This window comes from Sciurus vulgaris, assembly GCF_902686455.1.
Source record: "Sciurus vulgaris genome assembly, chromosome: 4".
NCBI classification, from domain to species: Eukaryota; Metazoa; Chordata; class Mammalia; order Rodentia; family Sciuridae; genus Sciurus; species Sciurus vulgaris.
In genome coordinates, this window is record NC_136464.1 from 48312777 (window position 1) to 48326271 (window position 13495).

A 13495-nucleotide genomic window follows, 5' to 3' on the forward strand; every position below is an offset into this window, starting at 1 on the left:
CTAAACTCAAAATGGATTAAGGACCTCAGAATCAGACCAGAGACCCTGTAGATTATAGAAGAAAAAGTAGGTCCAGATCTTCAACATGTCGGCTTAGGACCAGACTTCCTCAACAGGACTCCCATAGCACAGGAAATAAAAGCAAGAATCAATAACTGGGATAGATTCAAACTAAAAAGCTTTCTCTCAGCAAAGGAAACTATCAGCAATGCGAAGAAAGAGCCTACAGAGTGGGAGAAAATCTTCGCCAATCATACTTCAGATAGAGCACTAATCTCCAGAATCTATAAAGTACTCAAAAAACTCAACACCAAGAATGCAAATAATCCAATTGACAAATGGGCTAAGGAAATGAATAGACACTTCACAGAAGATCTACAAGCAATCAACAAACATATGGAAAAATGTTCAACATCTCTAGTAATAAGACAAATGCAAATCAAAACTACCCTGAGATTCCATCTCACTCCAATTAGAATGGCAATTATCAAGAATACGAGCAACAACAGATGTTGGCGAGGATGTGGGGAGAAAGGTACACTCATACATTGCTGGTGGGGCTGCAAATTAGTGCAGCCACTCTGGAAAGCAGTGTGGAGATTCCTTAGAAAACTCAGAATGGACCCTCCATTTGACCCAGCTATCCCACTCCTCGGCCTATACCCAAAGGACTTAAAATCAGCATACTACAGAGATACAGCCACATCAATGTTCATAGCTGCTCAATTCACCATAGCCAGATTGTGGAACCAACCTAGATGTCCTTCAATTGATGAATGGATAAAGAAAATGTGGTATATATATACACAATGGAATATTACTCAGCCATAAAGAATGATAAAATTATGGCATTTGTAGGCAATTGGATGAAATTGGAGAATATCATGCTAAGTGAGATAAGCCAATCTCAAAAAACCAAAGGTCGAATGATATCGCTAATAAATGGATGAGGACACATAATGGGGGGAGGGAGGGGTTAGTGTTAGGGTTAGAGTTAGGGTTAGGGAGGGGGGCAAGAATGGAGGAAGGAAGGACTGTATAGAGGGAAAAGAGGGGTGGGGGGAATGGAGAAAATAACAGAATGAATCAAACAATACCCTATGTAAATTTATGATTACACAAATTGTATGCCTTTACGCCATGTACAGAGAAACAACATGTATCCCATTTGTTTACAATAAAAAAAAAAAAAAAAAAGAATTTAACTCCTGAAAAAAAAAAAAAAAAAGGATGTGAACTTGGAAAAACTAACACAAAAGAGCTTGGCCAATATGTTTGATGACTCAGGAAATGTATCCATGAGATTGGGCCACTTGGAGCTGATTGGTTGGTGTAAATAATGCAGTGAGCTCTGAGGAGAGCCTGCCTGGGGTTGAGGACAGAATGAGTCCAGGCAAGGAGGGGTGTGTCCAGGTGGATTTTGGAAGCAGCTTGATGGAGGAGGGGCAGGAAAGGTTATGACCACCTGTGAATTCAGGCTACTGAGAAAGAAATGAAGTAAAGCTAAGGCAAATTTTCAATTGTTGAGGTAAATCCAAAAGACAGAGAAATCAATCTAAGGCCGTCCTTTTTATTTGATTTTTAGAACAACTGAGAAAATTAAAATTTTGATATAATATTGGACAGCATGGTTTCACACAAATGGACCAATAAAAAATAGCGACTTTATAGAATGTAGCTCAGTGGTAGAGAGTCTGTAGGTTCAATCCACTGTACAGGAAAGAAGAAAAAAAGGGTTTTTTCTTTGACAAACTAACTAAGGTTCATAAAACATTATTAGTCTTATGTCTTCTAATGTTCTTATTCAATTTCAATCTGTGGTCTCTCCTGCTTCCAAGCTCAGACCTCCTTAATCATGACTCTATTAAGCAATGTGGATAATGTTTGAGTCAATGCAATGGTCCTTACAGAGCATCTACCCTGTGAGAATGTGATAGAAGCCACTAGGTTCCAGGTTATAGGTCAGGGGGTCACTACAGCCTAAACATCTGTGTTCCTGGCATCCTCCAGACCAAGTGAGGATGAAATAGTTCACACATTATGAGTGTGTTTTAGGGTTTAAATAAGATTATTTTCAGTGGATTCTCAATGACGGGAACCCTGGATTTGAAGAGGTAGGTAGATAGATGTGCCTGGGGTGGGGCTGCCGGCTAGGGCGGGGCCAAGTCTGCTGCCCCCTGCCGGGAGGGGTTCTTGCTGGGCCAGTGCGTGGGTGGCGGGGTAAGAGGACGTGTCCACGGTGGCCTATATTAATGGATGCTGCTCCACAGTTTCTCAGTTTCCCACTGAGGAACAGAGAGTCAACATGGCTTCCAAAAGTGAGTGTCCTGGGCAGAGGACTGAGATGTGTACTTTCATGCAGACTGTGAACTCCTTGCACTGGGGTTTGGGAGTGGGGATGTTTCTGGCCTCCTCTCTTAAGAGTGCAAACTTGGGGGCGGGACCTCTACTGTCATTCACGAAACTGTCTATGGCTGCTGCACAGTGCAGGCAAATGGATGAAATTGGAGAATATCATGGTAAGTGAGATAAGCCAATCTCAAAAAACCAAAGGTCAAATGATATCGCTAATAAGTGGATGATGACACATAATGGGGGGTGGGAGGGGTTAGTGTTAGGGTTAGAGTTAGGGTTAGGGAGGGGGGCAAGAATGGAGGAAGGAAGGACTGTATAGAGGGAAAAGAGGAGTGGGAAGGGAGGGAGGGGTGGGAGGAAGGAAAAAAATAACAGAATGAATCAAACAACATTACCTTATGTAAGTTTATGATTACACAAATGGTATGCCTTTACGCCATGTACAAACAGAGAAACAACATGTATCCCATTTGTTGACAAAAAAAAAAAAGTATTAACACTAAAAGAGAATCCTGTAACTTTAGTTTTCTTTCCTGTAAGGAAAATAGCTACAGAATTGACACAAGAGGAAATGAGAAGGGAATCAAAACAAACCAATGCCAAAAAGAAAACCAAGTCAAAGCAGTAAGAACAAAGGAGAAAGACATACACACACTAGCTGGAAGACAGACCAAACAGGAAAAATGGCAGCAGCGGCCCTCTTCTCTCCTCCTCCCCTTCCTTCTTCCTCCCAGAGGCTTGGGTTTTGGTGTTTTGCAGAAGGGTGGGGTTGAACCAGCAGCTCTCCCACTGACTGTACCACAGAGCTCCATCCCAACCCTGCTTTATTTTTCACTTGGAGACAGGGTTCTACAAACTTGCCCCAAACTGGATATCCTCTTGTCTCAGGCTCAAGGAGTCAACTGGAACGACAGGCAGGCACCAACATGCCCCACTACTAGTGCACTATTAGTTGTACAAAATAATGGGATATGAGTGACAATTTCATACATATATAAAAATATGTCTGATTGATACACCCTCCATGTTTCAGTCCTCTCCTCTTGTGGTGACCTGATCCACTTGTAAACCATCAATTCTTTCATAGAAAACAAAAAAGTTACTTTCATTTGTTAGTCAAAAGAAACACTAAGTAGGAGTTAACAAATGATGCTGGGAAAACTGGATATCCACATGCAAAGGATCAAGTGGGACCTTTTACCCCATATGCAAAAATTAACTCAAAATGGAAAAAATAAGCTAGAAAATTGCATAAAACTTGCTGCAAGAAAACACTGGAGGAAAGGTTCATGTCATTCAATTTGGAAATAATTTCTTAAATAGGCCACCAAAAGCTCAAATTAAAAAAAAAAAAAATTAGATTACATCCAAATAAAGAAGTATGCATCAAAGGACACAATGAAGAAAATGAAAGGACAATCTATGAAATTGGAGACTCTCTTAGCAAATCATGTCTGATAAAGTGCTGATACCAAGACATAAAGAACCACAACTCCCACACAACTCTAATTTAGAGTGGGCAAAGATTTTGAATAGATTTTCTCCAAAGAAGATAAACAATGGTCGCTGAGCTCGTAAAAGATGGTCAATCTCACAAATCATTAAGGAACCCCAAATCAAATCAACTGGGAGATAACACCTCACTCCCATTAGGAGGGCTCCTATCCAAACACCAAATAACAAAAACAGAACAACTACAGATCAGCAGCAGAGCAGTTGGAGCCCCTGATGCACTGATGGTGGGAAGGCAAATGGTGTGGCTACTACGGAAAATAATATGGCAGTTCCCCTCCTGCAAAAAAAAAAAAACCTGAGATCCATGGCAGCTTTATAGGGATTCACATTCCAAAGGGACTTCAGCTGAGTCATCACTGTTTGGGGACCTTTGATGCACTTTTTGCCTGAGACCATGTACCCTGTGGACTCCTGGGTCCACTACGTACAGTTGGGAGGAGGGGCACGTACAAGTTACAGGACAGCTAGAGCTGGTCTCACGATGGCCTCCTCTGAACTAGGCTTCCTCTAGGAAAAAAAATCAGAGCCAGACCAAGATTTTTCCAAGTCCAACTCCTCAAAAAACAGGCATGCCAAAATCTCTGCCACCACCCTAGTTTTAAAAAGTTCCAATTTATTTCTGAATTTTACAGAATATCAAGAAAAAATTACTTGTGAACTCAAAAAACTATCCCCAAGGACACTTATTAAATTCTTCCAGTATACTTTCTCGCCCTTCCCCCACACCTGGGATGCTAGAGGTCTAACCCAGGACCTGGGCCATGCTAGCCAAATGCCCTACCATTAAGCTATGCTCATGCATTTTTCTTTTTGCTTGCTTGTTTGGTCGTGGAGGGGGCCGAATGGAACCCAGGACATTGCGCATGCAGACCTCCCTCATGAGAGCCTCCTCATGGGAGGAAAGCACTCTACTATGAACCACACCCAGTCTCTCCCACTAAGTTTTATTTATTTTTCTTTTTTCTCCCAGCCCTTTATCGCCCCTGCCCCAATTAATTTTTTAAAACGCTTAGACTGGCTGTGAGTTCAGGATCCTCCTGCCTCAGCCTCCCAAGTAGATGGGATTACGGGCACGCACCACCGCACCTGGACAATTTTTTTTTTAAGTTAGAGGAAAGAAGAAAGATTAAAACAACCTAGAGAATTTCTCACTTGACCTTAACATACAGCAGCCCCTGGCCAATTTTATTTGTTCCACCCAACCATCCCGTTCATCTCCATGACATGCCCCTTCATTTTTTGATGGGAATCTCAGACTATGGTTCACCTGGAAACACGCCCATACTTGTCTAAAATACACTGAATCCCAATGAATGTCACCACGGCTCATTTTTAAATATAAGAGCGTTTGGAAAACGCCTGCTCCCCTACTGCACTGTGCAGCGGCCATAGTTCGGTCGGTGACAGGAGATGTCCCTGCCCCCAGCCTGCACTCTTAAGAGTTGAAGGCTCAAAGACCCCCACTCCCAAACCCCAGTGCAAGGCGTCCGCAGCCTGCACAATAAACACATCTCAGTCCTCCGCCCAAGACGCTCACCTTTGGAAGCCATGTTGATCCTCTGCTCCTCAGTCGTCCTCAGGGGAAACTGAGGAACTCTGGGGCAGCGTGGGTTAACATAACCCACCCTAGACACGCCCTCAGACGGTCCACCCAGACAGATGCGCCAGAACACCCCTCCCCTAGGGGCGGGGGGCATGAACCTCCGCCCTGCCCTAGGCCGCCGCCCAAGCCAGACACTCTCTATAGGTTTAACCTAAACGACCTCTTCAAATCCAGGGTTCCCTTTATTGAGTGCCCACTGAAAATAATCCTATTTAATCCCAAGAACATCCTCATAATGTCGGTAATATTTAATCCCCACTTGGACTTGAAGACACCGGGAACAGGGATATTTAGGCTGTAGTGAGCTCGTGACCTGAACCTCCAACCTCCAGGCTCCTCTCTGTCACACTATCACAGGCCGCACGCTCTGTGAGGACGACAGTCTTGACTCAAAGATGAGCCACATCACTTGATAGAGCATTGATTAAGGAGAACTGAGCTCGGAAGGAGAGAACACAGATTGAAATTGAATAGGGACATTAGAAGACATAAGACTAATATTTTAGGAAACTTAGTCTTTTTCTACTTGGTACTATTTCATTGAACCCAGAGGTACTCCACTGAGCTACATCCGACAGGTTTTTTTTTTTTTTTTTTTTTTTTTTTTTTTTTTTTATTTTAATCAGGGTCCCGTTAATTTATTGAAAGCGGCATTCAAATTGCACTCCGCCTGCTTCATCCCCCCAGTAGTGGGAGTTACAGGGAGGTTCAGCAGCAGCCACGCTTAATTCTTCTTCCTCTTCATACAGTCCTGTGATAAAGCAAAAATTGCCATTTCACAGATGAAGAAAATGCAGGCCTGGGAGTGGGACTGTGTACTTTTCCGACCGTCTTGGAGAAGGTAATAATAGTTGGAAGGCTTTATTGTACCAAGCGAAGAAAATGCAACCTATGCTTGACTGTTGTCTCCCATTCCCCTCAGAGAGATCAACACGTCCCCATTTCTTTTTTTTTTTTTTTTTTTTTTCCCAGAACGAGCTTCAGTATGTCCAAAGCCACACAGAGCGGTGTAAAAACGATTTCTGGGAGGGAAGCGGCGAAAGTCCAAGCACACGGCAGAGGCCTTCTAGAAATTCAGCAAGCCCATGATGCGCTTTTGCTCATTCTCCGGCAACTCTGGGCTCCGACCATCCCCGATGTTCTCTGAGTTCTTCTTGATGATGAGCCTGACAATTTCGATGGAGCTTCCTCACATATTTAGGATCTGGTGGACCCTCTGACGAATCTGGGGGACGTAGGCACTGCAGATCTCAGCCATGATGTAGCACATGTGCTGGAGAACAGAGAGCCCTGCGTCCAGGCGCCGGAGGTAGGACTTGTCCTCCACGTTTTTGTCGATGATCTCTCCCCGCCACACCATATGGTATTTGTCTCCTTCAATCTTCCTGTCAGCCACCTGCTTTGCACCCAGATATTTAAAATGCAACTCCATTAGTCTGTCAGCTTTCTCATCGTCCTTCCCGGTGAATTTATTCAGAAGCGGGGTTCGCTGCTGCCCTCTCACGTTGCACAGGAGGGAAGCCTGGATCGAACAGACATGCTCTTCAAGTTCCCTCGCCGTGGTTCCCACCTTCTTGATCTTCCTGGGAGATTTCATAAAAAGAGGAAAGATGGTTCTTAAGCCAAGAATGTCAACAAACTTATGGCAATTGCCTGTGCCCTCCCGGGCCCAATCATGGCGTGGTCCAGCACTTTGAGGGCACTGCTCCTGGAGATCTTTTCCTGGAGGATCAGGTTCATCAGCTGAAGGCCCTCACCCTTCAGGAAACGTTCACGATTTGAACTGAGCATCAGGCAGGAACACAGTGAATCAAACGGATTCTCCATCATCTCCTGCACCTCGGCTGTGCTGGGATTGTGTCTTTTAAACACAGATAACTGCTGAAGGAGCACATCAATTCCATCCACCTCCCCAAGCAATTCCCTGTTTTCGTGGTTGTCCTGCAGCAATACGGCCAGCACTTCACTGCAGGTCAGCTTGTTGGCATGAAAGGCATCTTTGCCTTCAGCCTCTTCAGGAGCCACTGCAGGATCCCCTGCTGGGCAGCCCCCATGCACATCTTGGGCTGGAACTCAATCATGTTTTCCACAATAGCCAGGGTGTTGTGGATGCCATCAGCCTCCTCTCTCACAGACTCATCCAGCCGCTCCAGATTCTGCACCAGCGGCACTACCACCTGCTCATCCACCAGCACATCCATGAGGACTTCCACTCCCTCTTCACTCTCGTGGAGAGTGTCAATATCTATCAGTTTCTGAAGCAAGTCAACCACAGCGATGGACACATCTGTATTATCGTGTCCCAGCGACCCAAGAATCGACTACACAGCATTCAGCTACACCAGGAGGTGGTACAGGTCTGGCATGGTGGCCACAACGTGCATCTCCTGAATGATGTCATTCAGGTCCAGCTCGGACTCCATGAACTTCCCTGGATTGCCTGGCAACTTATCCGCAACTCTTCATTTTTATATGCTCTCTTTTCAAATGTGAGGATCATTTTAGTCACTGAGTTTTCATCCAGTGATTCCTCCTCCTCTTCCTCCTCCTCGACCTCTGGGTCAATATTCTGGAGCAGCCTCTTGTCGTCAGCTTCCTCCACCACAACTGCTTCCTCCTCCCGATGGCAGCCGTGTTCCCAAGGACCAGTTTGTTTCTAACGTGTTTTCAGCTCCTCCTCCTTATCATCATCCTGGGGAGGTTCTGTGCCCCTGTTGGGCTGGTAGCTCAGAAGTTCGCCCACTTCTATGATTCCTGGCCCAGTCAATGCCTGGTACTTCAGTTCTCTCCACTCACAACCCCATTTCTCTCAGAGAGATCAACATATCCCCATTTCTAATGAAACAATCTTCTAGCTCTCTTTTTTCTTTCTTTCTGTCTTTCTTTCTCTCTTTTCCTTTATGGCTCAGTAGTTGAGTACCCCTGGGTTGAATCCCTAGTACCAAAAAATTTAAAAATACAAGTAATGTTTCAAATGATTAATTTGAGCAGTATAGAAGCTTTAAAAAAAATGGGTGTCTCGTTTTCTAACTTGATTTCAGGATAGATGGTGTTTCTGCAACCAAATATGAAGAAAAGGCACAATTAACAACCTTGTAGGATAGATAAATTCTTGGAGGTCATTTCATGTACTATGACTGTAGGTGGGTCCTGTGCTGTTTGCATAGGCACCTCCACCTGTCATTTCAGGTGCTTTGGGCACATGGGGGAATATTTTGGGAACCACTAGGGTTGGAGGAGATTAGAGACTAGAGAGTAGAGCAAATCAAACTTGAGTTGATCCACTAGCTGCTGCAAAAGCCATCTGCACTATTCTAAGACACCCCTCTCCCTAGCCACAGCCCCCTCTGCAGTTGGTCTTCTTCAATACCTGGACTCTGGCACATCAAGTTCCAAAGTCTGGATCTCATGCTTTCTATATGAACCCTCTGTCTGGATCACGACTTATCCACCATGTGAAAGGCGGCCATGTGCACCAGCTCTGAGATCCCCACCAAAGACTTCAGTGAGAAAAAGGGAATTGTGCAGGAGTCAGAGAATGGAAGCGCCCCTGCTGGTGGGAGTGATCATGAGGACGATGGGAACAGGAGGCCAGGCAGACAATGAGGTAGATGAAGAAGGGCAGAAAGGGGATGATGACGAAGGGGATGGAGATGGCAAGGAGGAGGCTGGGGAAACTCTGGCAAACAAGCAGTTAAAGATGATGTGGATGACCATTTGATACAGTGACGAGGCCAAGACAGCTAGGAAAGGAAAAATAAGCCAGGTGTGGTGGTGCAGGCCTGTATTGCCAGCAACAGGGGAGGCTGAGGCAGGAGGATCACAAATTGGAGCCTCAGCCTCATCAGTTTATCAAGACTCAGCAGTTAATCAAGCCCCTGTATTAAAATCAGAAAATAACAAGGACCAGGGATGCAGGTCAGTGGCAAAGCACTACTGGGGTCAGTCCCCAGCACCAAAAAAGAACAAACAAACAGAGAAAGAAAGAAAAGTTAATTATTTTTAAATGTCACTTGACCTAGTCCCTATACTTCATGTCTCAATCTCAAATTGGTCACCTTCCAGTAGAGAGGCCCAACAACCCACTTTGGTCAGCACCAAACACTCAACCAAAACCATAATGTAAATTTGTGCTTTTCTTCAAAGTACTTTAAAGGAAAATTTGCATTTTTTAATTTTAATTTTATATTTTTGTTCATTTTGATAGGGGTCAGGCATTTTTAATGATCACAGATAACCAAACCTCCTTCAGAGAGTTCTAATTTTATTGTGGTGTGACCATATCCATTATAATCTCAAAGAAGGAAAAAAACAAGTTAAAAATAAAAACAGTGGATGCCATACCTGTAACCCCAGCAACTCAAGTGGCAGAGGCAGAGCATCTACAGTCTGCCTGGGCAATTGAGCCAGACTCTGTCTCAAAAAAAAAAAAAAGAAAAAAGAAAAACCAAGGTCTGGGGATGTAAATCAGTATTGGTGGCTCCTGGTTCACTCCTTAGGAACAAAGGGGCTGAGGGTCTCTTCTTCTCAGGATTCCAGTAACTTTTGAGTTTATTTAATTAGCTGGACTACAAGTAGATGATATGTATGAGATAATCTGAAAGGTTAAAGATAAAAGTTTTCTTTTGATTTTCTTTTATTATCTATGAAGTTGCTTTTGTTTTTTATTACTTGGCCCACTTGTGTGAAACCATCTTGTCGAATATTATATCTACATTTTAATTTGCTCAGTTATTCTAACAATCAAATAATAGGTAGACCTTAGCTTGATTTTTCTGGCTCTTACTTTTTTCCCAACAATTGAAAGTTCCCATCAGCTTTGCTTCATTTGTTTCTAGTAGCCTGAATTCACAGGTGGTCCTGACCTTTCCTGCCTCTTCTCCACCAAGCTGTTTCCAAAAACCACCTGGACACCCCCCTCCCTGCCTGGATTCATCTGTCCTCAACCCCAGTGAGGTTCTCCTCAGAGCTCACTGCATTATTTAGACCAACCAATCAGCTCCAAGTGGCCAAATCCCATGGTTAGTTGCCTGAGTCATCAAATATATTGGCCAAGCTATTTTGTGTTGTTTTCTAGTTCATGTTCTTTATATGAAGCTTGGCTTCAGAACATATTCTCTGAGTCTTCCATCCTTGTTAAAGTGCCCATAATGGTAAAGCCCAGCACACAGCAGGTGCTGTAGATACAGCCACGTGATAGAGCTGGGAACAGCACAGTGAAGTCTCAGGAACATCAGCATTCAGGTGAACTTTTGAAAATACAGATTCCCTCGGGGCATGATGTGCACACCTGTAATCACAACTACTCAGGAGGCCAAAGCAGGAGGACTGCAAGTTTAAGGACTGCCTGGCAAATTAGTGAGACCCTCAGCAACTAAATAAGAACCTGTCTCAAAAATTAAAAATTAAATAAAAAGTAATGGGTATGTGGTAAACTGTCCCTGGGTTCAATACACAAAACAAAAAAGAAAAAAAAAATTTTTTTTTCTCCATGACCAAAAGTGACCATGTTCAATAAGGCCACTTAACATTCCTATCAAGAGTTGACACCACACCCCATAAATTGGGTGAAGTTGGCAAAGTGATGACTCAGCAATTTGGCTTCTAGGACACTAAGTTTTGTTGAGATGATTTGATATCAAATGTCCTTGCACTGAATCTTTCTTTCTCCACCTAAATTGTAGCTGCCTAACTCATTCGCCCATATCACAGCATTTAGTTTACTCAACAGGAATTATGCTAAGAAAAATACCTCAAAATTATTAGTTGATATTCCGTTCCATCTCTAATCTCATTTTAGAAATGTATGTATAATTAAATAAAAAGTATGTGACTCAGTGACAAAGTGCCCTGGGCTCAAAACTCAATACAAAAAAAGGTAAAATTTCTTTTCTCCATCTCCAAAAGTTAACATGTTTAACATTCCTATCCAAGTGTCAACACTACATCCCATACATGGGATATATTTTGCAATCCGATGACTCAACAATTTGGCTTCTAGGACATAGAGTTTTGTTGAGATGATTTGATATCAATTGCCCATTCACTGAATTTATTTTGTTCCACCTAAATTTTAGCTGCCTGCCTCATTCTCCCACATCACAGCATTTAGTTAACTCAACTGGAGTAATGCTAAGAAAAATAGCTCTCATTTATTATTTAATAATTTGTTCTACTTCTTACCTTTTTTCACGGATGTTTGTAACCCAGTATTCTTCAGGTCAAAATCCTGCACAAAATTTAATTATGAACATCATTAATCATAACTATTTGAATTTTTTTCTTTATTTATTTAGTACTTGGGCTTGAATCCAGGTGCACTTTGCCACTACACTACATTCTCAATTTTTCTCTTTTCAGGCAGGGTCTCACTAAACTGCTGTGCCTAGAACTTACAATCCTGTCTCAGCCCCCCAAGTCCCTGGGATTCTAACTGGAATTTGAAGATTTTTAGTCAGGACAAATATACTCTGGTTTTCCCTTCACCCCGCAAAGTCTCCACACCCTACTGATTGCCCCTGCCTCCTTGGTTCATTACTTAATTCAAGATCCTCAGGACAGACCTGGTCACAATCCCTGAAAGCAGGATCTCACATGATCAATGCAAACTAGACACTTGTTCCTAGAAAATCCCTGTTATTGATATTCCTCTCAGCTGAACCACACTGTACCCAACCTGAGAGCCCAGACTGCACTTGTCTTCTTCCCAGTTTTACCTCTGGGACAAACCCTGGCACTAAACAAACCCTCAGAACTATTTCTTCCATATTGGAGGGAATGATGAAATCTTTTCTCCATTCCCATTAGAGAGCTTTGTGAATCTTCCATATTCCCTCCTTCCAACTTCAGCTCCATCCAATGTACACCAGACTCTTTCAATTCCTTGATGTAAAACAATCAAACAAAAAAACCTTCACTAACTTGCCTTGGCTGAAGGATCAGAACAGGTTGATACCCAATGCCATTCAGGATCAGGACCCTTCCTGCTTTTCCAGCCTCATTTTCCTGCACTCAATTTCACATTCCGTTCTTTAAGCCAAAAAAAAAAAGAAAAAGAAAAAATAGAAAACAAAAAGCAAAACAAAAAAAACTGTTTGTGTTTCTCTGGACATACAATGTTTGATTTATATTTTTTAAAACTTTAGATTCCCACCCCTTTATGATCCTGAAAAAGTGTGGAGGAAGTGATTTGCTACATCTTGGAACATATATACCCATTCTACTCTCTAGCCATCTCATCAGAACACCCCTGGGGGTACTATTTCTCTCTGTACCCTGTGATACTGCTTTGAGAATGTGTGTTTGGGGATGAGGAGCAAAGTTGAAAAATTTTCCCCCCAAAACGATAACTAGGTCAGGCATGGTGGGTGCATGCCTGTAATCCCTCCATCTCAGGAAGCTGAGCCTCAAGGACCACTAGTTCAACCTCAGCAAATTAGTGAGGCCCAAATAGTTAACTCATTACCCCAGAATCATTTAGCAGATTGTCTATTTTCCTCCTTAATTTGGAAAATAAATTTCATAAAATAAATGCTTGCCTAAATGACTTCTTTTAGTGGGTATTATTTCCCATTGATCTATTTGTTGATTTTTGCATGTCAAATACCAAAGGTATTTAATTATTACAGTCCTTTGGGGTGTGTCTTGATAACTCCTAGACCAATCTTATGGGGAAAAAAGAAATAATTCTTGTTTTCCAAGTTTAGGTCATCAAACCGTTCAGAAAGCAGGAAGTGTCCAGCAGTAAGAAAGTTCTCTGACAGCCCAGAGGTTACAGAATTCTCGTTCCCTGTCACTTGTAAAAGACAAGTTACATAGAAGAGAGGAAGCCCTTCTGAAAATGTTTGTGGATTCTTCATGGATTGACATAAACTACTCACACCTAAGTAGAAGTCCTATGTCATATTTGGATTCCTGATGTGTGCCTGATAGGCTAACAAGATCCTTCGGTTGTGAGCTGTACCTACTCTTCCCACCAACTTGCTGGTTTCAAAAGTTATAAAACTATAATCTAGCTCTCTA

At 42.8% G+C, this 13495-nt stretch overlaps 1 pseudogene across 1 annotated transcript; it reads right to left on the reverse strand.

The window, feature by feature from the left end:
• Positions 1-6539: 6539 nt before the first annotated feature.
• On the reverse strand, positions 6540-10493 carry LOC306658910 (beta-catenin-like protein 1; annotated as a pseudogene). Its single transcript has 2 exons — positions 10466-10493; positions 6540-8281 (listed from the first exon to the last, which is right to left on the reverse strand). The product of its transcript is annotated as a beta-catenin-like protein 1 (transcript).
• Positions 10494-13495: the final 3002 nt, after the last annotated feature.